Source organism: Diabrotica virgifera, chromosome 1 (genome assembly GCF_917563875.1).
Source record: "Diabrotica virgifera virgifera chromosome 1, PGI_DIABVI_V3a".
Lineage (NCBI taxonomy): Eukaryota > Metazoa > Arthropoda > Insecta > Coleoptera > Chrysomelidae > Diabrotica > Diabrotica virgifera.
The window spans coordinates 175,224,463-175,250,939 of record NC_065443.1 but is presented as its reverse complement, the minus strand read 5'-3'; the positions used below and the strand labels follow the sequence as shown (position 1 = coordinate 175,250,939).

Genomic DNA, 26,477 nt, shown 5'->3' with positions numbered 1-26,477 from the left:
AGAGTCAATAGGTTCTGGCGAACCGCCTGACCAAAACAACTCTAAAAAAACTAATATGGATAACAACAGGTCTGTAAATAATTTAATCGATTTTGATAATAGGTATAAATCTGATGACAAGGCACCATTCTTTGTTTATATTGAACATAAAAATTCTAGTATTGGAAGATTATTTCCAATCAGGGTCGGTTCTTTTTTGTTAAATGATCCTTTAATAAAACATGATGTAGTAGACATAAAAACGGTAGGTATTAGTAGGGTAAAAAACGATCTAATAGCATATATCCCTAAATTTTACACGCACAGAAAGGGCGTAGTCAGAATGGTTGACACGTTCTTTTCGGAGGATTACCTGAAAGACGCAATCATTTCTGAAAAGCAGGTGGTGAATGTACAAAGAATGCAAAGAAAAATAACCAACAGCGACGGTACTACTCAATTAGTACCAAGACAAATAATTATTGTAGAATTTTTGGGCAATGAAGTTCCCCAAAACATAATAATTAACTTATGTAACTTCGTAGTTGATCCTTACGTGCATCCAGTGGTGCAATGCTACAAATGTCTTATGTACGGACACAGCTCTAGATTATGTAAATCCAAGGAGAGTAAATGTAAAAAATGTACAGACACTTCTCATACAGAAGAAAATTGTAGTGGAAATAATCTATGCATATATTGTAAAACTAACGAGCACACCTCGTTGTCAAGAAAGTGTCCAATATACGAGAAACAGAGAAAAATCAAGACAATAATGGCAACAGAAAATATAAATTTCAAAGAAGCAGAGCAACTACATAACAACCCGAACTACGCAAAAATAACTACTAATAATAGATTTGCTATTTTAAATAACATTACTAATTTTCCAAGCTTACCTAACCCAACTAACAATACCTCTAATTTCACATTAAATAATCCGGCAAAAAGATTTAGCAACACAACAAATACAGCTAATAAACGTAAAGCAACTTCTCCTCCAATTCTACCCCATTCCTCTGCCTCAACTAGCAAAAGACCCACCCCTAAATCTAATCCGATAATCCCTAATCCTTACAGGGACGAATTTATTGACTATAAAGAGAAACTTATATTACTTGTGACATCTCATATAAACCAACTCATAGATACTATTAATCAATCTCAACCCATATGCAATTTAGAAAATGAATTAAGAAAACTTATTTCTAATAATCTAGAAGATACAGGTACTAACACAGAAACGGATAATATAGGGACTAGTCTTAATGACAGCAGTCACTAACTTCCAAATGGATAAACACAATCAGCCTAGTCAATCATTATTAAATATTTTACAATGGAATTGTAGATCTTTAGTTAGCAATAGGGATAATCTTGTAAATTATATTAATAATTTTCATGTAGATATTATTATTTTATCCGAAACTTGGTTGAAAAGCCAAATGGATTTTAAATTAAAAGGATATAATTTTGTTTCAAAATGTCGTGACAGCGGATATGGTGGCGTAGGTATTTTCATATTAAAGAGCATTGATTATCAAATAATAAATATTAACTATAATTTTAATAGTGGAATAGAAGTGTGTGCAGTCTTACTTAATAAAATTAATATATCTTTTGTGTCTATATATAGACCTCCTGACATCAGAGTAGATAAAACAGATTGGATACATTTATTCAAACAATTTGATTTTAATAAAACAGTTTTTTGTGGTGATTTTAATGCCCACCATTGCATGTGGGGTCCGATCCCGGATGACCGTAATGGTAGAACTTTAGTCGAAAGTATGGATTTTCTCGAACTAGTCTTTCAAAATGACGGAACACCTACTAGAATCGGTCCAAGTGGGAATCAGTCTGCCGTTGATTTGACTATCACATCAGCTACATTAACAAACCGTATAAACTGGTCAGTACACTCTGACACACTGGGATCCGATCATTTTCCTATTAAAATAGAACTTAAAATTAATCCTTCTTCTTTTCTTATTAATCCACCAACCAAATGGAATGAATCCCGCGCTGACTGGAAACTGTTCCATACATATTTAGAGAATCAACTTTCTACCTTTTCAACAACCGATGATCTTTCAAACGATGAGCAGACAGCTCAACTTTTTCAAACTATTTCCATTGTCGCCTCTAAATCTATGCCCATAAAGAAACCCTTTACTCCTTCAACCCCAAGGCCCTATTGGTGGGATGAGGAATGTACACATATAATAAAAAAACGATCAGAAGCTTTAAAAGCATACCGATTGCAAAGTAACTATAATAATTACATAATTTATAAAAACATTGCAGCCCAAACCAGACTGTTATTTAAAATGAAAAAAAAAAATGTAGCTGGATTCATTTTTTAAATAGCTTGAACAAAAGTACTCCTCTCTCAAAAATTTGGAGAACTGTAAGATCATTTTCCAACAATAATCAATACAATAAGAAACCACAACTTTCTGAAGATCTCATTAATAAATTACTAGATCAACTTGCACCTTCATCTGCCCCAGGTAATATTGCTGATAATAACATATACATTTTTCGTTTTAATACTAACATAGATCACATGTCAAAACCTTTTACTTTTTCAGAACTAGAGTTTGCTCTTAAAAAAAGCAGAAATACAGCACCTGGTTTAGATGGTTTTACCTATAAAATATTGGACAAATTGCCATTAAATGCTAAACACATTCTCTTACAAATCTTTAATAATTGGTGGTTGAAACAAGAATATTGCGACACTTTAAAAAATATAGTCATAATATGTCCTATACTTAAATTCAACAAAAATCCAGAACTTCCATCATCTTATAGGCCCATCTCCTTATTATCATGTGTAACAAAATCTCTTGAAAGACTAATAAAATTGAGAGTAGAACATCTTTTAGAAAGTAAAGCAGTTTTTCCCTATTCACAGTATGGATTTCGTAGAGGTCGAGGCACAATTGATGCTCTCATACATTTAGTTTCGGATATTCAACTTTGCTTCTCAAAGAACGAATTTATGCTATGTTTGTTTATAGATTTAAAGGGTGCGTATGACGTGGTTGATTTGGATATATTATATTCAAAAATGGTGGCATGTGGTATCGATAAAAGATTATCTGTAAATATATTAAATTTGTATGTTAACAGAAAAATATATTTACGGGACCATAATAATGTATTACACGGTCCAAGAATATTATATAACGGTCTTCCACAAGGCTCAATTCTAAGCCCTTTGTTATTTAATGTTTACACTGCAGATCTGCATGACCTGATAGATGACAAATGTAAAATAATACAGTATGCCGATGATATATGTTTATATACCAGCCATAAATCCTACGATGATTGTATGTTTGATCTAAAACGTAACTTTAGGAATATAGATAGGTGGGTTAAAAACATGGGATTTAGCATATCAAAAGATAAGTCTTCGATTGTATGTTTTACAAGACGTAGACAAAAAATCAGAGGCAAATGCCGTATAGGTGATTATGCTTTTCCCTTAGAAGAAGAGTATAAGTATCTGGGCATGATCCTAGATAAAAAACTCTTGTGGTCTAGCCATATAAAATATGTGAAACAAAAGTCAGAGCGTGGAATTAACCTTCTGCGTTTCGTTTCCAAAAAAAGTTGGGGTGCAGACCAATATATTTCCTTAATGTTTTATAGATCCTACATACGATCCATTCTAGATTATGGCTGTATTCTTTATGGTTCTACTTGCAAAACAAATCTTTTAACACTAGACAGAATACAATATAAATCTATAAAAATCTGTCTAGGAGCTATGATGTCCTCACCAAGTCATGCAGTTCTAGCAGAAGCTCAAGAACCACCTTTATACATACGTAGGCAAATATTAGCAAACAAATGTCTAATAAAATGCAGAACGTTTAATACAACTATGGTTCACAAAATAGGTCTGCTTTCGACAGAAAATTTAACAAATTCTTACTGGAGGATAAAAAATTCGCCTCCTCTTACAGAATCTTTTATCGATACGAATCTTTACCAACCTTATATTTCACAGCTACCAAAATTTCCTATTTTCGAACATGACTTTGAAGTTCTGATAGACAAACCAACCATTATAATGCCATCTTATTCAGACTTGCCAACTTTAACAAATCTTATATTTAAATCCATACTAAACAAATTAGGGAAAAATTTAACAGTAATTTATACAGATGGATCAAAAACAGATGAAAGTACTGGTTTCGCATTTTTTGTTTCAAACAACAATTATTCAGAAAAATACCGAATTCCGGATTGCTGTTCTATTTTTACAGCCGAGGCTGCTGCCATACAGAAAGCACTAACTTGGTGTGCTTCTAATTATTGCGAGAACGTTGTAGTAGTCTCAGACTCTCAGGAAGTACTACAAGCTATTTGTAGCCATCCATTAGATAATTTCCAAAACTCCAGTATTCTTGATATCAAAAAAACATTACATAATCTAAAATCCACTAAAAAAACAGTTACTTTACTGTGGGTTAAAGGACATAGCGGAGTGGTTGGAAACGAAATAGTGGACGGAATGGCAAAAAATACATCCGAGATACCAGAAATCACAAACATTTTCAACTTCAAAGACCTATTTTCTGTTATCAGAAGTGTTGGCAGGGAAAGATGGAGGTCCAAATACGAAGATGTTCAGCAGACATCAAGAAATCATTACTTTTCTATTCACCCATTATTACCCAAATGTATACCTCATTTTAACTACAATTATAACAAAGTACATTCCTCATTAATAACCCGGCTAAAACTTAACCATGGCCTTTTTCCAGAGCATCTACATAGGATTGGAATCTATGAAACTCCCTTCTGTCCGTGTAACTATGAGTCCATCGGGGATCTGAACCATGTATTCTTGGATTGTCTTAATCATAGGGATCAGACTCAAAACTTATATTTAGGTTTAATTAACCTTAACATTAGCCTTCCAGTTAGCATCAGCAATCTTTTATCTTATTCTGACAAATCTATATTTAATATCTTAATTAAATAATAAAATATATATTATATAAACTCCTAATAAATTATAAACTCCAATATAGACTGCCAGCTGTACAACTATAAGCAAAAAATAGGGTATTTAAATATTTATCTAACAATACAGCAATATAAGAGTACCTGAAAAATAGTAATAACAAAATTAGGGATAAAATAAATCAACAACAAGATGTGAGGGAATACCAACAGAAAATAATACAGAAACTTAGATAAAAGAGAAAATATGACCTAAAGAAAATACTGTCTTTGACCTAAGATGGCACCACGTTGGGATACGTCACTGTAACAAAAATGTGGGGTACTTCTGTTTGAGTAACCGTTGGGAGAAATATCTAAACTCCAACAGAAGTAGACAAAGAAGGGGAAGCAAATGTATTGGAATGAAGGGGCTTCTACGTTGGGAAGTAAATGTAACAAATACTACCTTAGCGTACAAGTAGTACTTGTATGGGAATGTGAAATGAAAAAGTCAGATGGTAAACTATTGACAGAAACAGAAGTAGATGGATGAAACTGACTGTAGTTAAGCTAGCAGGGTATAGAAGAGAATGAGCCCTTGATACTCAAGGATAGTTCGGCCAATTTTCGCGCCGTCAAAGACAGTAAATCTACAGAATATAGATGATGGATATAAAGGGAATATCAAGATGAACAAAGACTAGAAAATATAGAAAAATAACAATAAATCGTGGGCGCCAGTAGAGCGTAGACTATGGCTCTACCAGGTATCCTATACTGCTGCACTCGTACTAGTTAGTTGCTATGACAATAAAATTAGTAAACCTAGAAACATATGACAACCACTAGGTAATAAAAGAAATATTATACAACCCAATCAATAGTGTATTTAGCTTTTACTTATATGTACAAAAAATTTGTATATGTACCAACAAGGTATACCCTAAAATTAATAAAAAATATTTTACTAATAAAGTATGTACAATTTACAGTCTACAGAGTAGTTTAAACAAAAGAGGAACAAAGTCCACCCCTAAAAATTGGTTTGAAATGTCAAATCCAATTTATGGTACAAAAATGAACCGACACACTACTCGAGGTAAAACTCTAACTTCATGTGCGGTTACAATAATAAAAAACAAGTTAAATGGTCAATTACCCTGAGGGGGACAAAAGCCAAGGTTCATTAATTATAATATATAAAAAAAAATTACCAAATTTTCTCCGGATAGTTGAGCTCAATTACCTTTACACGTGAGAAAAGAAACAAAAGAAATTAATTTATTAGAAAAATGCAAATTTGAAGCCTTGAAGAGGAGGTATTATTTATTATTAAAAATTGAAAACATTTAAATTATTTCTTTTGTTTTTTGTTTGAAAAATTATGACTAACTTAGTGGAGTATAATGTAAACTTATTTAATTTGATATTTTTAATAGATATTTAATGTTCCAATTATTTAGAAAAAATTAATGTTCTTGAGAATAATAATAAAAAAAAACTTAATCACTGTCCAACACCAACTAACGTAAAGTCTTTTCCAAAGTTCCAAACAAAATAATGGTAGTCCAAAAACCAACTCAAAAGACGATTCCAGCTCCTAGGCTACCCCGTGACTGCTGCTGTTTTTTTTTATTTCATCCCCGATGTTAGTGGGATGAACATTTAAGTGGTTCCAAGTGGCTAAAAGATACAAACCCATTGTTAATTTGGGTAATCAATTTTTATGGAATTAGGAAATAAGTTGGAAGTTAAACTTCCAATAAAAACTGGTCAGGATCCATTAAAAGAAGTGTTGTTTTTTTTTTCTGTGCCAAAAACATAGGTTCCACTTGACCTTGAATAACTTTATGGAATTTTATATAGAAACATGTGGATTTAGAGCTAGGAATGATATTAAAAATTGTATCTATAGATAGTTAGTCGAAATATATAATAAAGACAAGAAGAAATGAAAAGAATTTATGGAAATTATAAATTTTCCGGTCATCAATATGGCTTCCTATATGAATGAAATAATAATACAACTTACCCGATAGCAATCATCCCAAATTTTTACCAAATTAATACTTTTCTTCTTCAACAAAACAAAACTTTCTCCTCCTTCAACTTAATTACGATAGCTTCCGTATAAAAAAAAATAACTAAAAGGTGATTCCTTTTTTTGTTCAAAAAGCCACCGACCACTTGGAACTTATTTATTTGGAGGTTCAGCTAACAGTGAAACTTTTTAAAAATTTGACAGTTCTTCTTGATACTTGCGACAGCGGCTACTCGTGGAACTAATGTCCAGTGTTGGCGGTGTTGCAAGATGGAAAAGTAGCATTTTATAAATATTAAATTATTGATTTTTAATTAAAATATTTTCATTAAGTAACGTTCCGTTACACCACACCATTCGTGTTGGATCCAAACAAAGATTATGAAATAGCTCTTCGTACCTTCCATTCCTACAACAGTATACGAAACATTGAAAATAACAAGTTTTATTACTGCAATGACAAAAACCAATGGCAAAACTTTGCTTTTCCCGATGTATGTTATAAAATTTCCGATATTAAAGAATACATACAAAAGAAACTAGGTGCTGACAATGACCTTATACCGGAAACGATATTTAGTCTGAAACCTAACCACAACACGTTGCAGTGTCAAATATTTAGCAAATATAGGATTTCGTTTAAGCAACCTGATAACCTTGGTACAGTATTGGGATTTTCTCCGGCAATACTCAATCCTGGACGGATACATTCTTCGAATCTACCTGTTAGGATTATTAAAGTATCTAGTATACGCTTTGAATGTAACATTAGTACTGGAGCCTTCGACGGTAACAGACCTGCTCATACGATCTACGAATTTGTCATACAATCAAATCCTGGGTACGCAATTGACGAAACTCCCCACAATTTGTTGTATTTACCCGTTGTGCCGCAGCGTGAACTTACCAATATCAATGCCTTGGCTCTCAAGAGGGAAATTGTGCTAGTAATAAGGTCATCTTCTGCTCAAAGGACACCATTAGTTGTGCAGCCGTCCAAGCGACAACATCTTATCCAAAGAACACCAGTAGTTGTGCAACCGTCTAAGGGCAACATTGTATCCAACGAACACTATTAGTTGTGCAACCGTCTAAGCGGAAATATCTTACGTTCGCAAACAAATTGTTTTTACAATCACTTGGTTTTATACTAATAAAATGACTACAATGTATAAAAAACAAGAATGTTCAGACAATATCTTAATGCCTCCAATTTTTAATATTTATCGTAAGCCAATGTTTGATGAGTAGATTCGAAACACCGAATACCGAACATATGCACCATTCATCAAATTATTCAACTGCAATGATATTGTCGAATTTAACATTTATCAAGTTGACTCGTTTTTTGCAATGATTAAAACCTTGTTATGCATTAAAGGATCACTCGTCGATAAACAAGGATCTGGCGCAGTCAAACTAGCAAATAATGTGGGTGCTTTTCTTTTCGATTCGTGTACGTATAGCGGAAGCGTACGGGAAATGGAAACAGTGCGGGATCCTAGTATCGTAAGTGCTGTACGTGCCATGACGTGTTACAATCAAGAATATTCCCATTATATGGTTATGTCAGGTTGGAATTACCCTAATGATCCCATTCTACACGATGCAGATACTGCATTTAACATACAAATACCTCTTAAGCATATTCTCAACATTTTCAACGATAATTCAATGTGTACGTGTGGACGTCAAACAATGAGACTAGTTCGAGCTCGAAACGACAACGATTGTTTAATTATTACTGATGAAACTACAAAAGCAAAGATTAACATCACCAACATTGAACTCAGAGTAAAGCACATATTTCCAAATAACGAAATTAAACTAGAACTAATGAAGTCCATTCAACAAGATCAACCTATAGTTATTCCATTTAGAAAGCGGAAATTGCACGAATTGCCTGCCATTACCAAAGGTGCTAGGCGTGAAGTTTGGCCGTTAAAACTAGCACATCAGTTGAAAGACAACGTTTTGTCATTGTTTTCTTTCAAACAGGCAAACGTAACACGATTACAGCTGATCCTACCTTATCTGACAAAATCAGTATTCAAAGTATTAGATTATCCTTAAGTGGAGAATATTGGCCAAACGAGAGAATGCAGTTGGATTTTAGCAAATCTGACTACAACGAGGCTTATTTCAACTATACCGAATTTTATCCCAGCTCCATACATTCCCAACAAAAGCGACCTCTACTCGATTTCTCAGCTTTCAAGAATCGTGCATTGTTCGTCATGGACTGTTCGAAACAAGAAGAAAGCATGAAAGCATCCACTGTTGACGTAAAACTCGATATTGAAGCACATAATGGTTTTCCCCAAAATACCAAGGCCTACTGCATTATAATTCACGATTGCGTAATGGAGTACTTCCCTCTTACTGAAATTGTAAAAAGTCTAAATTAGACGCATAAAGTTTCATAGTACAAGAGCAGTCATCATGAGAGTAGCATTCGTATATATTCAGGGATTCGATGTGGACGGGTGGTTTGTTCCCAAAGAACTAACCATCGAAATAGGTTTTAAACGAAGCCATTACATCTTTTTACCTCCAAAACCATTCAATGCGCTAAGCCTTGATGATAAGAAGACAGCATCATACGTGGAGAAAAAACTGCTTGGCATTCGATATTCTGATGGAGAAGTAGAATTTTGTCCAAAATAAATGAAATAATAGAAACCAAGATGTTGTATGCAACCGATTACATCTACGTTTGAGGAGAAAAAAAGCAGAATTTTTAAGCAAGAAATGTCACATTTTTGGGGTTTTTCTCCTTATTATTGATGTTTGCAAGTTTGATGGCACATTTCTTGCTACTGGAAACGTTGGTCCTGCTACAAACCCCTGTCATGCCATTGAACTATTTTTATGTACCGAAAGAAATGTAGATCGTCTACATCACTGGTTTTCTTATACAATATTACTATTGTAATTTTTCTATGTATAAATAAATATTTTTAGAGAGAGATTTTTTGCTTTTTTATTTAAACGCATTATCTACTGATCAAGTCTTATATTACATAAAGATTCAAATTTTCTCTTTACAATTTCAAACTTAATTTTTAAAAAATCATACAGAAGTAAAAACTTCGTTCGTACAATGGTATAAAAAAGTTTATTAAAAACCAATAAAAGTCATCCAAAAGGATTCGCAAAACGTTTTCGATCTAGATCAGATCATCTTTAGTGCGTTCTGCTTGGTACATGAAATTAGCAACCTTATGAAATTGGTAACATCCAGAAATATGGTTTACATGATAACTATATAATATTTATAGCGACTCCAAGTCGATGTTAACCTTTAACTACACGCGCTGGCGTATTTTGTACGCCAGATATAAGAATTCTACTGCAAATATATTTAAGAATTTAATTTTTGACCTTGTTTATGTCTCTAACCTATCACTGGAATGTGCTTTACAATTTGGTTTTAGTTTCGTTATAATCGGTTTTCTGGGAAGATCGTAATTTACAGTTTATTATTTGTTGTTTCCGGTATTGGACAATATACGCCACGATTATATTAATATAAGTAGTAATATAAGTACATATTTCAATTGTTTTTTAGTCATTATGTCACAAAATATATTTTTCTTTATAAACAATACTTTTTCTCCCGTAAAAAATCACATTTCAAAAAATTTTTTATTAGCAATTTTATTTATCGTGGAATGCAGTTATTCCATGATTCCAGTTATAAAACCCAATTGGCTTACTGAGAAGGAACTCCAAGTATTCACTGATGTCGAATAAGGTTTATAACAAACCACTGAGTGTATTTTTTCAAAAAAAAAATAAACAAATCCGCTGTTATTGTGTATTTCCTTGGGGCGTACAAAGTACGCCACGCGTGTAGTTATGTCATAACTTGATGCGCGGGTAGTTAAAGGTTAAAAGATTAAATATGTTAGGAGTGCTCAAACGGCAACTTCTGCTTAGTACATGAAACTAGCAACCTTATGAAATTGGTAACATTAAGAAATATGGTTTACATGATAACTATATAATATTTATAGCGACTCCAAGTCGATGTTAAAAGATTAAATATGTTAGGAGTGCTCAAACGGCAACATGGTTCCCTGCTCGATAAAAACTTGTGGTTCTTGCCAGTTTAATGGACACAGACCAACAGTCTGAAAATAGTCAATTAAAACCACAAAATAATGACACTCATCGTCTAGCTGAAGTTACTCCAACACTAGGCCTTCTTCGCTGCCTTCCATCCAAAACAAGAAAATAGACCAACGTCCGGTAGGTATGGAAACTTCTACCATCATCTAAATTCTAGTACAGTTAGTGTCCGGTGCCTCCCATCCGAAACAAGAAAATAGACCAACGTCCGGCAGGTATGGAAACCTCTACCATCATCTAAATTCTGTTACCGTTAGCACCCGGTACAAGCATCCTTGTTCACCAAGGGTCTCCTATAATACTTCTGTCTCCATGAACAAAAGAAGACATGCCGACATTCAGCTTCCAAAAAAAATGAACGCCCATTTATCAACTATATGTGCGATTTAGCCCCTTTACCTTTACCTTTTAATGATAGGTACACATATTATCCCCGAATAGGGATGTCAAAAAACCCCCAAAAGCCTTGACTCAGACAAATTGTGTCCCCATTCTTTTGCGGCTATCAAACAAGATGGATCGAAAGCCGTTTCCGCCTTCCTTCCAAAAGCAAGACCCCGTTCAAGAGACATACTTCCGTTATCTGTCACTCGTTGACAGCACTCTTAGAGTACCTACATCAGGTACTCCAACAACAACAACTTTGTCGAATCCGATTATATATTACGGGATGATGGCCTTTCCGCATATGTACACCTTGTACGGCCTTCCATCACCTGCAACCCCTTTATAGCCGAGAAAAATAACACATTTACCAAATTAACCACCCAATGACGTCATGCTGTCACCTTTTTACCCAAAAACAAAAAATCAACGACCATTTGTAAACACCAGTTTAGAAAAGAGAAGAGGGCGAACTTCAAGTCATATATAACCTACGAATGTAAGATGTTTTGAAATGTGTAAACATTTTAATATCTTCTTCATTTGTAATTTAATCCTAATTGCTGCAATAATTGTAACAATTGTCCCGAGTGTAATTATCGTAGGTGCAGTGTACACCAGTCATCCGATAAACAAGAATCTACTGAGTATTCGGAAAATAATGAGAAGCTATTTCTCCTACTAAATCAACCGATGCTTTTAATAATGTCGTTCAGCAGAAATACATCTCACTATCCACACCGGACCCCAAATCTATCGAGGCACTACTCAGTTGTTACATCCACGATCCTACTTTCTTGTTTACCAAATAAGCTCCAACCCATCTGGGAGCAAGTTTTAATTAGAGGCATCCAAAAGGGTAAAATTTCTTCGCCATACTAATTGATGTGATAAAAACTCTTCAGGACGTCTTCGAAGATTGTAAATATGTTGATTTTTCTGAGACGCCTTATCTAATCGCCTCCTCATATCAGCAAAAATTGCTCTCAAAACCTCCGGTTTACTGTCTATATCTTCTTCAGTCGGAGCATCACCAACAACTGCTCGCATTTTTCCTTTTCGTTGAAAGTTTCCTCCATCCAGAACCATTTTCCTTCCGAAGTTCACAAAATATGGGTCTCTGCCAATGGACTCATTAAAAGCAGTTCGAGTAGCACAAACAAGTTTTGCCAAATTAACGTCCCACACCCGGTGATTATCCGAAACATAGGTAGCTATCATGGTCTTCAACGTACTATTATAACGTCCAGAGGGGTTAGCCTGAGGGTGGTATAGAGCATAATAACGAATTTCGACCCCATAAGCTGAAGCTAAATCCTTAAATACACGAGATGTATACTGTACCCCATTGTCACAAAAGATCATCCGTGGAACACCGAATAATAAGAACACTTCTTCCTCAATCCTTTTCACAACATGAATGGCTTTAGACGAGCGGAGCGGAAAAACTAGAGAAAATTTACTGAAAACATCCATAACAACCAAAATCTATTGATGTCCCTGATTAGATCTAGGAAGTGGGCCCATGAGATCGATAGCAATGATTTCCCACGGATGAGTTGCACGAGGCTGAGGAGACATTAAGCCTTTTGGTGGAGTGTTATCTATTCTATGGGCAGCGCAAAGATGACAATTCCGAACATAACGTGATACTTTACTCTTAAGTTTTGGCCAAAATATTTAACACAAATTCTTTTGTAAGTATTTAAAACACCCATATGACCAGCAAGGGGTTCATCATGAAACCTGTATAAAATCTTTTTACGATCACCTTTAGGAACCACTTCTTTGCAACTATCAATATCTGAATTCAAAAATCCTGAAAAAGGTCGAACATATTTAAAAACCCTATTGTCAATAACCCTCCACTGAGAATACTTCAATGGTTTATCTACAACATCCCTAGACATCCTATCATACCAAAGATCGCCAGTAGGTACAAATGGTGTTTCAACAGAATCCAGAACAGGAAAAGATCGACTGAGAAGGTCCGGCACCACATGGTCCTTACCCTCACGATGTACTATTTTAAAATCGAATTGTTGGAGCCTAATGGCCCATCGTACCAATCTACCTGTAGGATCTTTTAAATTTTGTAGCCACACTAAGGACGCATGATCCGTGATCACTGTGAAAGGTATACCTTCTAAATAAGGACGAAGTTTCTCAATACTCCATAAAACTGCCAAACACACACTCTCTCTCTCTCTCTGTTGTTGAGAAGTTACGCTCTTAGCGGGTTAAAGACCTACTTATATAACTAATAACACGATCATCGTCAGAACTATCACGACTACGTCATAGCCAGAACTATCACATTGGAGGACAAACGGACGACTAAAGTCTGGACAATTAAGAACAGGTGCAGAAACCAAGCATTCTTTGATGTTTCGGAACGATTGTTCACACTCAGTGGTCCAATTAAACTTACGATTCTTTCTCAACAAAGCCGTAGTAGAAGAGATCAAATTGGCAAAATCCGGTAGAAACCGTCGATACCATGAAAACGTACCAATCACACTTCTCACCTCTTTCACTGACTTCGGAGTCGGAATATTCAACATGGCCCTGACCTTATCCGGATCCACATGCAAACCCTCACGATTCACCATATAGCCAAGATACTTTAACTCTGATCGACAAAAGAAACTCTTACTCCATCTGACTGTTAAATTAGCCTTACGCAAACGGGTAAATACCTCATTCAAAATTTCTAAATGCTTCTCAAAAATTCCGTCACTATAACCACATCGTCGAGATATAAAAATACATTCGGTTCCAATTCCGGTCCCAAGACACGATCAATCAGTCTCTGCCAAGTAGCAGGTGCGTTGTGAAGACCAAACGGCATACGGCGAAATTGAAAAAGACCCCCACCAGGAATTGTAAAGGCAGTAAATGGTCTAGAAGCCTCAGCAACAGGTACTTGCCAATAAGCCGATTTAATGTCTATCGTAGACAAGTAGTGTGCATTCCTGAGTTTACCCAGTGTCGACGTTATATAAGGAAGAGGATAACTATCCCTCTCAGTCACCGCATTTAGCTTACGAAAGTCAACACAAAACCTCATCGTCCCATCTTTCTTTTTAAACATTAATATAGGAGAGGACCAGAGACTACTCGAATTTTCAATGACACCCTCTGCCAACATATCGTCCAACTCTCCATCAATATGTTTCTGAATGACCGGTGATACTGGGTAATACCGTTGTTTAATAGCAGGAGCAAAACCCACTATAACGTGTTCCGAGACAGTAGTACAACCAAGGCTAGTTCCCATAAGTTTACGGTTTCTTTCAACTAAAGCATCTAATCGAGCTTTTTGGAGATCTGTTAAGGTAGATGAACTGCGTAGATGATTTACTGCTCCTAAAGTCACAGGAGATTCAGAAAAGTGCCACTCATTGTGTCTCAAATCAGGAACTATTCCCATTACTCGCCAAACATCTGAACCCAAAATGAGAGTATGAGGGACTCCCAAAACAATCAAAATCGATTAAACCTTAAACCTGTCTCTTAACACGAAAGGTACTAAACATTCCCCTATAACTTCACACATTTGAGCATTGACAACGCGACAACTAGACTTCTTCGAAGTATCAATATCCAAGCCTAAGCTTTGTAATAATTTCCATCCATTACTTCCACAAATCGTTCTCGAAGCTCCAAAATCTAAAAGACCTAATACCTCTGTTCCAAAAATTCCTAACCTTAAATAAGGTCGTTCGTCGTTTACAGCGTGATCCAGGGTAAAATCAAGAATAGGCCGAACATTGGTCGTAGTAATATTAGCAACACCTAACCGACCATCTAAGTGCGCTGAGAGTCGTTTCCCTGATTGCAAGTAGGACAATTTCTAACAGTCACTCCCTCTCTCTTACACTTAAAACAATGTAGTTTCCTAGGCATCATACACCCAATTGCTTTGTGACCGGGCTGGTTACAGCGAAAACAAACTATATTGGTGGATGCCGGGTCTCGTTTAACTTGCCTAGACGAAACTCTAGGTCTAAATGCAGAAGTGGTGTCTACAGTTACCTTATCACATCTCTCAATATCAACAAAAGCTAAGTCTTTCTGCAAAACATTAGTCTATAGTTCTATAGATAATTTCGAATAGAATCGCGCCTATCTTCCATACTGCGACATACTACCCTAAGTTCCTCTAAAGTTGCCGGTAAAGGATCACGTAACCTGTCCTGATAAAACGGATGCAAATTCCTAACAATAATAATAGCCAACTTCGTTTCCTCTGAGATGTTACACCGTAATCGATTAAAATATGTATTCCTAATTGCCAAGTATACCCCAAATAGACTCCGTGGAGTGTTGAGTCCTCCTACGAAGCTCTTCAAAAATTGCTTCACTATGATGAGCAGGCAAATACTCCTTGCGAATTTCTTCCACTAATTCCTCCCAACTATGCACACGTAACCGAGCATCCTTGTAAAATTGATATGCCTTATCTGTAAATAAATCTATCCCCGACTCTAACAAGATATCCTCAGGTAGATGTCGACTCAACCTTAGTTCTTCTATCGTCTCGAAAAAACCAGAGGCTGACACCCCTTTCAAGGATCCTGAAAACTTCTCAATCCCCCATTTGTGAGGTGGTATCATTTTCAAAGAGCTAGCTGCCCTTATACTAGCAGCCTGAACTCCAGAAACCCCCCGTGAAGAAACATGTGGTTGAGATAAACGTGCCTGAAAGGACTGCTGTAAACCTGAATACACATTTAATACTGCCGGTACCTGAACCGTAGATGGTGGGTGAAGTTTTCATGAAGTTTTTCAGATAAAGTCAGAATCCTAGCTAAAAATTCAGATTTCACCACTGCATCAGCATCAAAAGTATCCCCTGCCTGTGGTATCATTCGGTCAATCCTACCTAACACATGATTGATCTGCGTACTAAGCCTAGTAGCCTCTGTCAAGGGTGTCCCTGGAAACTTTGAAATTGCAGTGTCCAATTCCACGAGTTTGGCCTCAACTGCCGTTTTGTCCTGGTCAGAAGAAAAAGGATAAGCTGGGTATGTGAAACTTTCTCCTGAAGCCTCACGGCTAAGCGTAGCAGATAAATTAGGACGCATAATTTCAACAGTCCCAGTTGGAACACCCCCTATTTTAAGCTCATACTCAAGTTCTTCCTTCTTCAAACAATTTACCACTATTTTACCTGGCATTTTGAAAAAAGGTAAAAGACAAAATCAAATATATAAAGGTAAGTCAAATAGTCGGGTTATAGTAAGTATTCAAAAGTAATATAATATTAAAACACAGGTATTTCCTTTATTAATAATTAAATAAAATTCTCCAAATCGTAAACTATCTTTTATTTACTCGGGGCACATCCCCACGATATTTCAAAATATTGCACAAAATTTCTAAAAATATTTCAAACTGAACTTCTTAGAGAACTTCCACTATTTTCCTTAGAGTCCAATTCATATGCTGATATCCCAATAGAAACGAAAGGCACAATTTTGTCAAGTCCAATGTCTTCTAAACTTTTGCAAATATAGTATTATAATGTCACCCTGTACAACAAGATGTTTTATTGAAAGTTAATAACCAAAGTAAATATATAATCGACCGTCCATGACCGAGGTCGCGCGTGATGTCGAAATAGTTCATTCTATATAAAATTGAATGTCCCATGATATAGATATGAATATTATTATGATTATTGTACTCGGTATTTAATTATTGTACTAGGTCGTTACTTTTATATGTAAACACGTTGTTATGGTTAGTCATTGATGGACTTGAATGTAAATATAATGTATCTGAACCAAGAAAGAGAGTTTTAATTAGTTTGGACCTAAAAGGCATTATGGATCACACTTACTTATGACACAAAATTTGCCAGTCTCTTCAATAAAATGTAAAAATCCAAAATCCCCAATACTATTTTTCGAAAATCTTCACAATCCTTTAAAGTCCAAGAATCCTCTCCCAATCTCCAAAAATCTCGTACTTCCAAATATTTAAAAATTCTTGAGACTGCAATATCCAGACATCTATTCCAAATGTTAAAGTCTTCTGTATTAATAACTTATTTTTCTTTTTTATTTTACAAAAATTTATCACAGGATGTGTTACCCTATATAACAGTGGCATGGACAATGAAAATCTGATAATCGTTCTATCCTATTCTAAAGTAACAGCACTGAAACGAACCAATAATCACATGTGCCACAAGTGTCCCAATAATGTCACTGAAGAACCTAAATACTTCCAAAGCAAGGCAACCTACCCACCAACAAGCAATATAGAACAAACTGCCGTCCCTAAGGTTGGTGCTAATAGACTATCCTACAACAAAAGTACTTTTGTTCCTAGTATCCACCCGCAAACTAGCAATATAAAATAATTCGCCGTCTCTCAGGTCTACGCCAATTGATTCTACAAACAAAGCCAATAGACAACTATCTCAAAATACTATAAATCCAATAATCTAGTTACTTAACACCTCAACAAAAGAATCATTGCCACAATCATATAAGAAAGACATTTCCAACCTGAAAATTTCAAAATTGTCAAAATAAGCAACCTGTCAACATGACAGAAAAAGGCCCTACACGTTGGGTGCCAGAATTATAACGCGACAACTCGCAGACACTAGATAACCTACCTGCTACAAAGTAGTCGTCGTTCTTCGGTTGTCCCGGGTCTTTAACCTTTACGGCTTTCGTCTTTAATCAAGTGGAGACAGTCGTGGGTCAAATTTATTATTCCCGGAGTTCCACAACTATATATCTGATCTTACAGGGAGCCAGCTGGTTTGCTCCACAGGCTAATCACGATTCCGAATTCCCTAACCCAGCAAGAGAACGAATAACATGACAATCCTCGAACTCACAACATTTATTGTTTGTCACACAAAAAAAATAAATTGACAGGTGTTTATTCTGACAGGCATCAATATGTAAAATCCGATAATATTCCCCCCAGTTACCATATTAAGGCCATTAGGCTCTAAGTTTCCTTATATACTAGTAAAATCCGCAAATATTCCCCCCCAATTACAATATTTAGTCCATTAGGCTCTAAGTAAAATCCGCTGACCCCTCTCTCTCCCCAAAAATTGTCAATTCACTATCTCCTCCCTGAATACTAAAATATGGTAGGTAAGAAATTAACTGTTATTATAAAAAAACTATAATGAATCAACCCCGGGTTCGTTAGCATTGATACCAAGGCGAGCGACGCGAAAGAAACGAATGTTTAAGGCATTAATTCCTACACATTTACACTGTCATGACTATGACTAAAAGAAGTTAATATAAAAGAAGGCAATGATGAGTTAATAAAAAAAATATAATTAAAACCACAAAATAATGATACTCATCGTCCAGCTGAAGTTACTCCAACACTAGGCCTTCTTCGCTGCCTTCCATCCAAAACAAGAAAATAGACCAACGTCCGGTAGGTATGGAAACTTCTACCATCATCTAAATTCTAGTACAGTTAGTGTCCGGTGCCTCCCATCCGAAACAAGAAAATAGACCAACGTCCGGCAGGTATGGAAACCTCTACCATCATCTAAATTCTGTTACCATTAGCACCCGGTACAAGCACCCTTGTTCACCATGGGTCTCCTATAATACTTCTGTCTCCATGAACAAAAGAAGACATGCCGATATTCAGCTTCCAAAAAAAATAAACGCCCATTTATCCAAAATACGTGCGATTCAAGAAGGAAATCTGCATCGTCCAAATTCTCCAATTTCTTCAGAACCTTTTAATGATAGGTACACATATTATCCCCGAATAGGGATATCAAAAAACCCCAAAAAGCCTTGACTCAGACAAATCGTGTCCCCATTCTTTTGCGGCGATCAAACAAGATGGATCAGAAGCCGTTTCCGCCTTCCTCCCAAAAGCGAGACTCCGTTCGAGAGACATACTTACGTTATCTGTCACTCGTTGACAGCACATTTAAAGTACCTACACCAGGTATTCCAACAACAACAACCTTGTCTAATCCGATTATATATTACAGGATGATGGCCTTTCCGCGTTTATACACCCTGTACGGCCTTCTATCACCCGCAACCCCTTTATAGCCGAGAAAAATAACACATTTACCAAATTAGCCACCCAATGACGTCCTGCTGTCACCTTTTTACCCAAAAACAAAATATCAACGACCATTTGTCAACACCAGTTTAGAAAAGAGAAGAGGGCGAACTTCAATTCATACATAACCTACGAATGTAAGATGTTTTGAAATATGTAAACATTTTAATATTTTCTTCATTTGTTATTTAATCCTAATTGCTGCAATAATTGTAACAATTGTCCCGAGTGTAATTATCGTTAGTGCAGTGTACACCAGTCATCCGATAAACAGGAATCTACTGAGTGTTCGGAAAATAATGAGAAGCTATTTCTCCTACTAAAGCAGCCGAGGCTTTTAATATTGTCGTTCAGCAAAAATACATCTCACTATCCACACAGGACCCCAAATATATCGAGACACTACTCCCAAACATAAACAACTCAAGATGAACAACAAATGAAGCGTTCGGACGAATAACGGTCTATGTTACAAGTTGACATTTTCGAGAAAAGGTGAGTTTGAACATGTTGCTTATTTCTTGAAAGTTTGTGACTGAAAATGTAACATAGACCGTTATTCCACAAATAAAAGTAAAAATTGTTTTTGAAATAATTTTATTAACACAAATTATTACATTTATATGTATTAATATATCATGTGATATAAAATTAAATTTGTTTACTCGATTTGCGACATACGTTTACCTTCAACAAATAACATAAAATTAATAAATCTATATAGAGACGAATGGAAAATAGTATTATTTTAATAATCATTTCGAAGTAAAACGAAAAAAAAAAAACAGTAAAGTTTAATTTTTAATTTTATGAAAATAAAACTTTCGCTTGTATGATTTTTTTCTTATTTATACCCGTCTTAGCAGGAACTAAGATTTTTGTCTTCCTTGTTGTGTATGCCAGACCCGAATCTCTGCGATTTTTTCTAGAGACATCCTTCCAAATTTCTAGTTTTATCTGCCTGGTATTTCTTTTTGATTTGTTTAGTCTACGAATATCAGTAGGTGAAAACCGAACATTCTTGGTTTGTTCTATCTCGTTTTCGTTCATAATGTAATAAAACTACAACCACACTACAACCAAAACAATACTAGAATGTAAACAAAAGGTAACCATTCGCACGGTACCACAAAACAGACCGATTTGGTTCGGTACAGTCGAAGCACGCTTGACGTTGATGTCGCATAGACCGTTGTTCCAACTTAAAAATTTATTTTCACACTCTCCATATTGGTATACTCGCCCCATCTGTTGGTATATTAACAAACTATAATATTTAGTGGAATCTACACATTTCATAGACCGTTATTCATACCAAAACTCTATTTTTGATAATTTGTAACATAGACCGTTATTCGTCCGAACGCTTCAAATATTCACACATTACAACGTAAGTACTATTTATTTAAGATATTTAATATATTCCTCTTTCTAAACCGCTAGACCAGAAGTTAAAATAACAATTGTCATATTACGACACAACGGTGTCGTTACAAGATGCTAATATTACACAAGACATTGCAAAGGCATTGTCTATTTCACTTTTCACATACTCGCTGGTGTTGTTGTTCGCACCCATGGTGTAGGCTGAATACGTCTCAATGGATATGTAGCTTGTGGTAGTTTTCTACAGGCGTAAAGGCCTTGCTGCTGCTGCTGTACATTCAACTCTTCAGGCTTCCACATTTTCTCCTCAATATGCAGACTATCGAAATGTCTTTTAATTGGTTTTATATCCTCATATGATTTAATATCTTTATTTAACTGATTAAGTTTAGTTTGAAATTCCATAACCCTATGTATGGACTCGGTGGGATTCATATCAATACTGAACATGTTCAGTGTCAAGCTGTCTCATAAATGTCACGTTCTGCGTCAACTGTCGGACTGAAAACTGAACAATGTCACATATCTACGTTAAATGTCACGTTTTGCGTCGAATGTCACGTCCTACGTCGAATGTCACATAAATGCCACGTCCTGCGTCAAATATCACGTTCTGCGTCGAGTCATCGTCATGTTAGCGCTTTGTCACTTCCTGTGTCACATAACTGTCACTTTCTGCGTCAAATGTCACGTTCTGTGTCGAGTCAGCGTCATGTTAGCGCTTTGTCACGTCCTGTGTCACATAAATGTAACGTCATACGTCAAATGTCACGTTCTGTTAGGCAATATACAGAAAAGAAGAAGAATTGACAGTTAATATTTAACGTTGACAGAAGAAGAATTGACATTTGGCTTCTGTGTCGCCACCGCTTTCATTTGACACCTCATACGTCAAAATCAGACCAATAGCAACGAAGATATGTTGTAATCCCGTTTTGGCAATGCCGCCATCTTTGTTTTTTGTCTCAACGTATTCGTTACCCCTCCTCGTTCCAACGAGCCCTCTTGCGCCACGATCAGACCAATAGAAAGGAAGATATGACGTAATGCCCTTTTGGCATATTCCGATGCGCACGCCACATACTGCGTTAAACCCCATTTTTCATCCTCTTTTCAACGATACGTCATACGTCATCCTACGTTAAGCCGTTTCGAATTTACGACCGGGGTTACTATTTAAGGGTTGCGATTTAGGGGTTGCGCCAGACCATACGTTGTATATCTACTAAGAAAGAGTGCTTGATTCGGCGTGACCACAGCAGTTCAGCAAGATCTTTTAGTCCCTCTAGCTCACTGTGTTGCCCAAGGCCTCGAGAGGACTAAAGGAATCTGGTCCGTATTCAATAGGAAGTTCGGTGGCGTGGAAGTTAGGGAACCAGCAGCCTAAAGCTGGAATTTAACTGCGATTAGAAGATAGTCCTTGATCTTTGCTTTATATGGTGATTAGGAAGTCTTATATAGACACGCCAATATCGTGTGTAATTATGAGATCAAAAATTTGGCTTTACCAAAGATAGGCCACTGGAAAATCTAGATTGGAAGATTCTCAAAAGCAAGCTTGAAGTAATCTTCCGCGAGACCGGCGTACGAATGACTGTGTGTTGCATTAACCCCAAGATGTCGTAACTTTCAGAGACAGTAGACTGTTATTTTTCTTCTTAGGGGGTATTTGCAGAACTAGCGAGTCCTGTATATTCCGCTATCTTAGGCTTTCATCTAGAGTTGATAGTCAAAGAGCTCAGATCTAAGTGGAAAGCAGTGTAACGAAAAGGTTAATTCAGGTCATAAATTTAATCTCATATTCTGGAACCAAAAATAATTCGATTGAACCTAACTTACTTTAGTACAAATATGCACATAAAAAAAGTTACAGCCCTTTGAAGTTACAAAATGAAAATCGATTTTTTCCAATATATCGAAAACTATTAGAGATTTTTTATTGAAAATGGACATGTGGTATTTTTATGGCAGTAGTATCTTCAGAAAAAATTATAGAGAAATTTGGACACCCCATAAAAATTTTATGGGGGTTTTGTTCCTTTAAACCCCCCCAAACTTTTGTGTACGTTCCAATTAAATTATTTTGGTGGTACCGTTAGTTGAACTAAATATTTTTAAAACTTTTTTGCCTCCTAGTATTTTTTAGATAAGGCGGTTTTTATCGAGTTGTAGCTTCGTTTTTAATATGTTTACATAGGAGTTTTATGGGGGTTTTGTTCCTTTAAACCCCCCAAATGTTTGTGTACGTTCCAATTAAACTATTGCTGCGATACTATTAGTTAGACACAGTGTTTTTCAAACTTTTTTGCCTCTTTGTATTTTTTTGATAAGGCATCTTTTATCGAGATGTGGATCCTTTTTTAATATGGTTCAAAATATACCTAACAATGTAAATCAAAAATAAATGTTCATATTATTAGCAAGTTTCCATAATCGTACTTAACCATATACAAATATGTGGTGGATTTGACAAATATTCAAAATATATCGATATAAACTGATTTTTCGAAAAAGTACTGAGAGGCAAAATTTTTTTTAAAACATTGTGTTTACCTAATGGTACTGCAATATTAATTAAATTGGAACGTACACAAAAGTTTGGGGGGGTTTAAAGGAACAAAACCCCCATAAAATTTTTATGGGGTGTCCAAATTTACCTATAATTTTTTTTCCTAAGATACTACTGCCATAAAAATACCACATGTCCATTTTCAATAAAAAATCTCTAATAGTTTTCGATAGGTATATTGGAAAAAATCGATTTTCATTTTGTAACTTCAAAGGGCTGTAACTTTTTTTATGTGCATATTTGTACTAAGGTAAGTTAGGTTCATTCGAATTATTTTTGGTCCCAAAATATGTGATTAAATTTATGACCTGTATTTTTGTTACACCCTGTATATAGTGCTCTGGTATTAGTTTTTTTAGTGATCAGTGACATTTCGAGTTGTAAATTTGTTAAATAAATATTCATAAAAACGAACCGATCCGACAGATTTTCGGAATGGTAATGTGGGCTTTTTTCAGGTTTTCTGGTCCCAACTATATTTAAACTTGTAACACCAACGCACTTGTATGTCATAAAACAAATGTTATATTCAGTCTTACGGATAGAGCAATTAAGCCTACAATACCATTTCGAAAATCTGAAGAAAGTTAAAAATATTTTAGAAAAAAATATTTATCTATCAGAATTTTACAACCTTCTAATTAAAAAACGAAGGCACATCATCAAAAATCAATCAAATTCTGATACCAATTAAAAACAAACCCAAATTATACCTAACAATAACGATAGTTATATTACCAATTCAAACAAACGCTCTACATATCCCTACCATGCATTAATGGATTCTCCGAAGAAAATGTCTAAAATGTTTGAAAAATATGATATCAGTGTTAGAGATAAATCATCTAACACATTAGGGCAATATTTTTTAAAATGTAAACCTATTGTTACTGAAGATCAGCATTCGGATGTTGTTTATAAAGTAAATTGTAAAGGAAAGACATCTTTAGATTAAATTCGATTCCGGGCCACCACCATCGGATGACCATGGTCTCTTATTTTCAGCGTCTTCAGAGCCGCCTGAGGTGTATCCCGAAGCGAACTGAATCCTAGCTGTCGGAGTACGCATGTAAATAAAATACCTATATGTGCATAGGAACGCGTTAGAGACATATATCTGGTCACAGAGAAAGTTATCTATAAGTCGGAGTAGAGAATCCCTGGTAACTATGTGTTACCTGAGCTTTTTACAAATTTATAAAGACACGGGATACATAGCGAGGGAGGATCTACAATATACATCCATCACCTACCCGCTTATCTGGATAAAATTCCCACAGGATTCTGCATCGTTAGTACTTACATATGAGTAAAATTAAATAAGGAAAGACAGCTTTAGATTAAATTCGATTCAGGGCCATCACCATCGGCTGACCCATGGTTTTTGCTTTTCAGCGTCTTCAGAGCCGCCTCTGGTGCCTACCGAAGTCAGGGCCGGTTCTAGGGTTTTGAGCGCCCCGGGAAAAACAAGATTCGGCGTCCTTTCATAAGAAATATTATATACTGCAAATTTAAAAAATAGTAAAAAAAGACAAAAAATTAAAATTTCATTATAAGGAACTATGTAACAATATAAGTATTTAATCAAAAATAGTACAATACTCAGTTATTGTTTATAGCTCATGCAACATATTATGGCGTAGCATAACAAACGCATTTGAAATTCAAGCAACGAAGGAGAGAGACAAAATATAAAGATAAATGCACATTGCCAACAAACAGAAAAAACGTATAACGTTGTACTTAAACAATAAAAAAAAATATGTTGATTGTGCGCACTGCAAGCGCATAATCTGCATCCCCAATGACTAAATTGAGGGAGTGAGATCCACATAGCATAAAAAATAAGGAGGATATTCTTTGCAGACACGAGCTTGTACACCTTTATTTCTTCCCTTCATGTTAGAGCCGTTGTCATATCCTTGGCCTCTACAATAGGGTGCATCGAAAAAATAAAAGTTGGAAATTTTATATCTAATGGCGTGAAATAGTTGCTAGTGTGATTTTCCAGCATATTAGTATTTTTAATTTTTTTTCTAAGCGAATTTTCTGCCGCCCCCCCCCCCCCCCAACGAATTTTATTAAATATCTGATTTTTATGGAAATTTCAATTTATATTTGGAATAAAATATGTGCTAACTCGATCTAAGATTAATTAAAGAAAACTTAAAATGTTGCCAATTACAAATTTAAACGATATTTAAAGTTTTATTTGTTTTTTCAGTCTCCCCAACCCCTTTGAAATGTCTCGCTTCGTGAGTCCGTGCATGTAATTTTTACTTATAATTGCTGCGATGCCTTACTTTGTTATTAATGTTGTTTGTAAATTAAAGATTTTTAAAATAGATAAACCAGGACCATGGGGAATAGAATCAAGGTGTGCTGTGGACCTTCCCATTTTTGGGTAATCGCCAAATATACCTGAAAATGTTTTACCGAAATACAAACAAGCGATGAAATTTTGTAGTTGCAAGAGGATAAAAAACTCAGCAAGAAAGAGCCAGAATTTTCTGGTATTGCCGAACAGGTTGCCATTAAATTGGAGGAAATATAGAAAAAGGCTTCAATTCCAATCATTTAACTTACAAGAATTATTCAGCTTATAAAAGCCTATCATGACAAATATATGAAACTTATGAAACCATTTAAGAACAGGCAAAACAGGGAATTTTCCAAAAATAAAATTCAATGCTTTAAGAACAAAAGTAAAACTACACGTTTCGATCTTGCAGCATGCAAATGTGACACTGATTAATTGCCTTTGTAGCAAATCTCAAAAATGCCTCTGGATGAGCGCGAATTTCTATTAAATCAAAGAGGTCCCAGAAAAATGGTGATAAACTCGATTGATAGGAAAAACAAAAATATAATCAGAGGGAACAACGGTAAAAGAAGAAAGTTACCGACTCAAAGACAAAACTTTAGCTCAAGTAA

The 26,477-nt window shown here is 35.4% G+C and overlaps 1 protein-coding gene across 1 annotated transcript in view; it reads right to left on the bottom strand.

The window, feature by feature from the left end:
- Positions 1 to 26,477, bottom strand: part of LOC114337914 (probable cationic amino acid transporter) — a 1,427,575-nt gene that overhangs the window by 850,600 nt on the left and 550,498 nt on the right. The gene's annotated exons all lie outside the window — the stretch shown is intronic.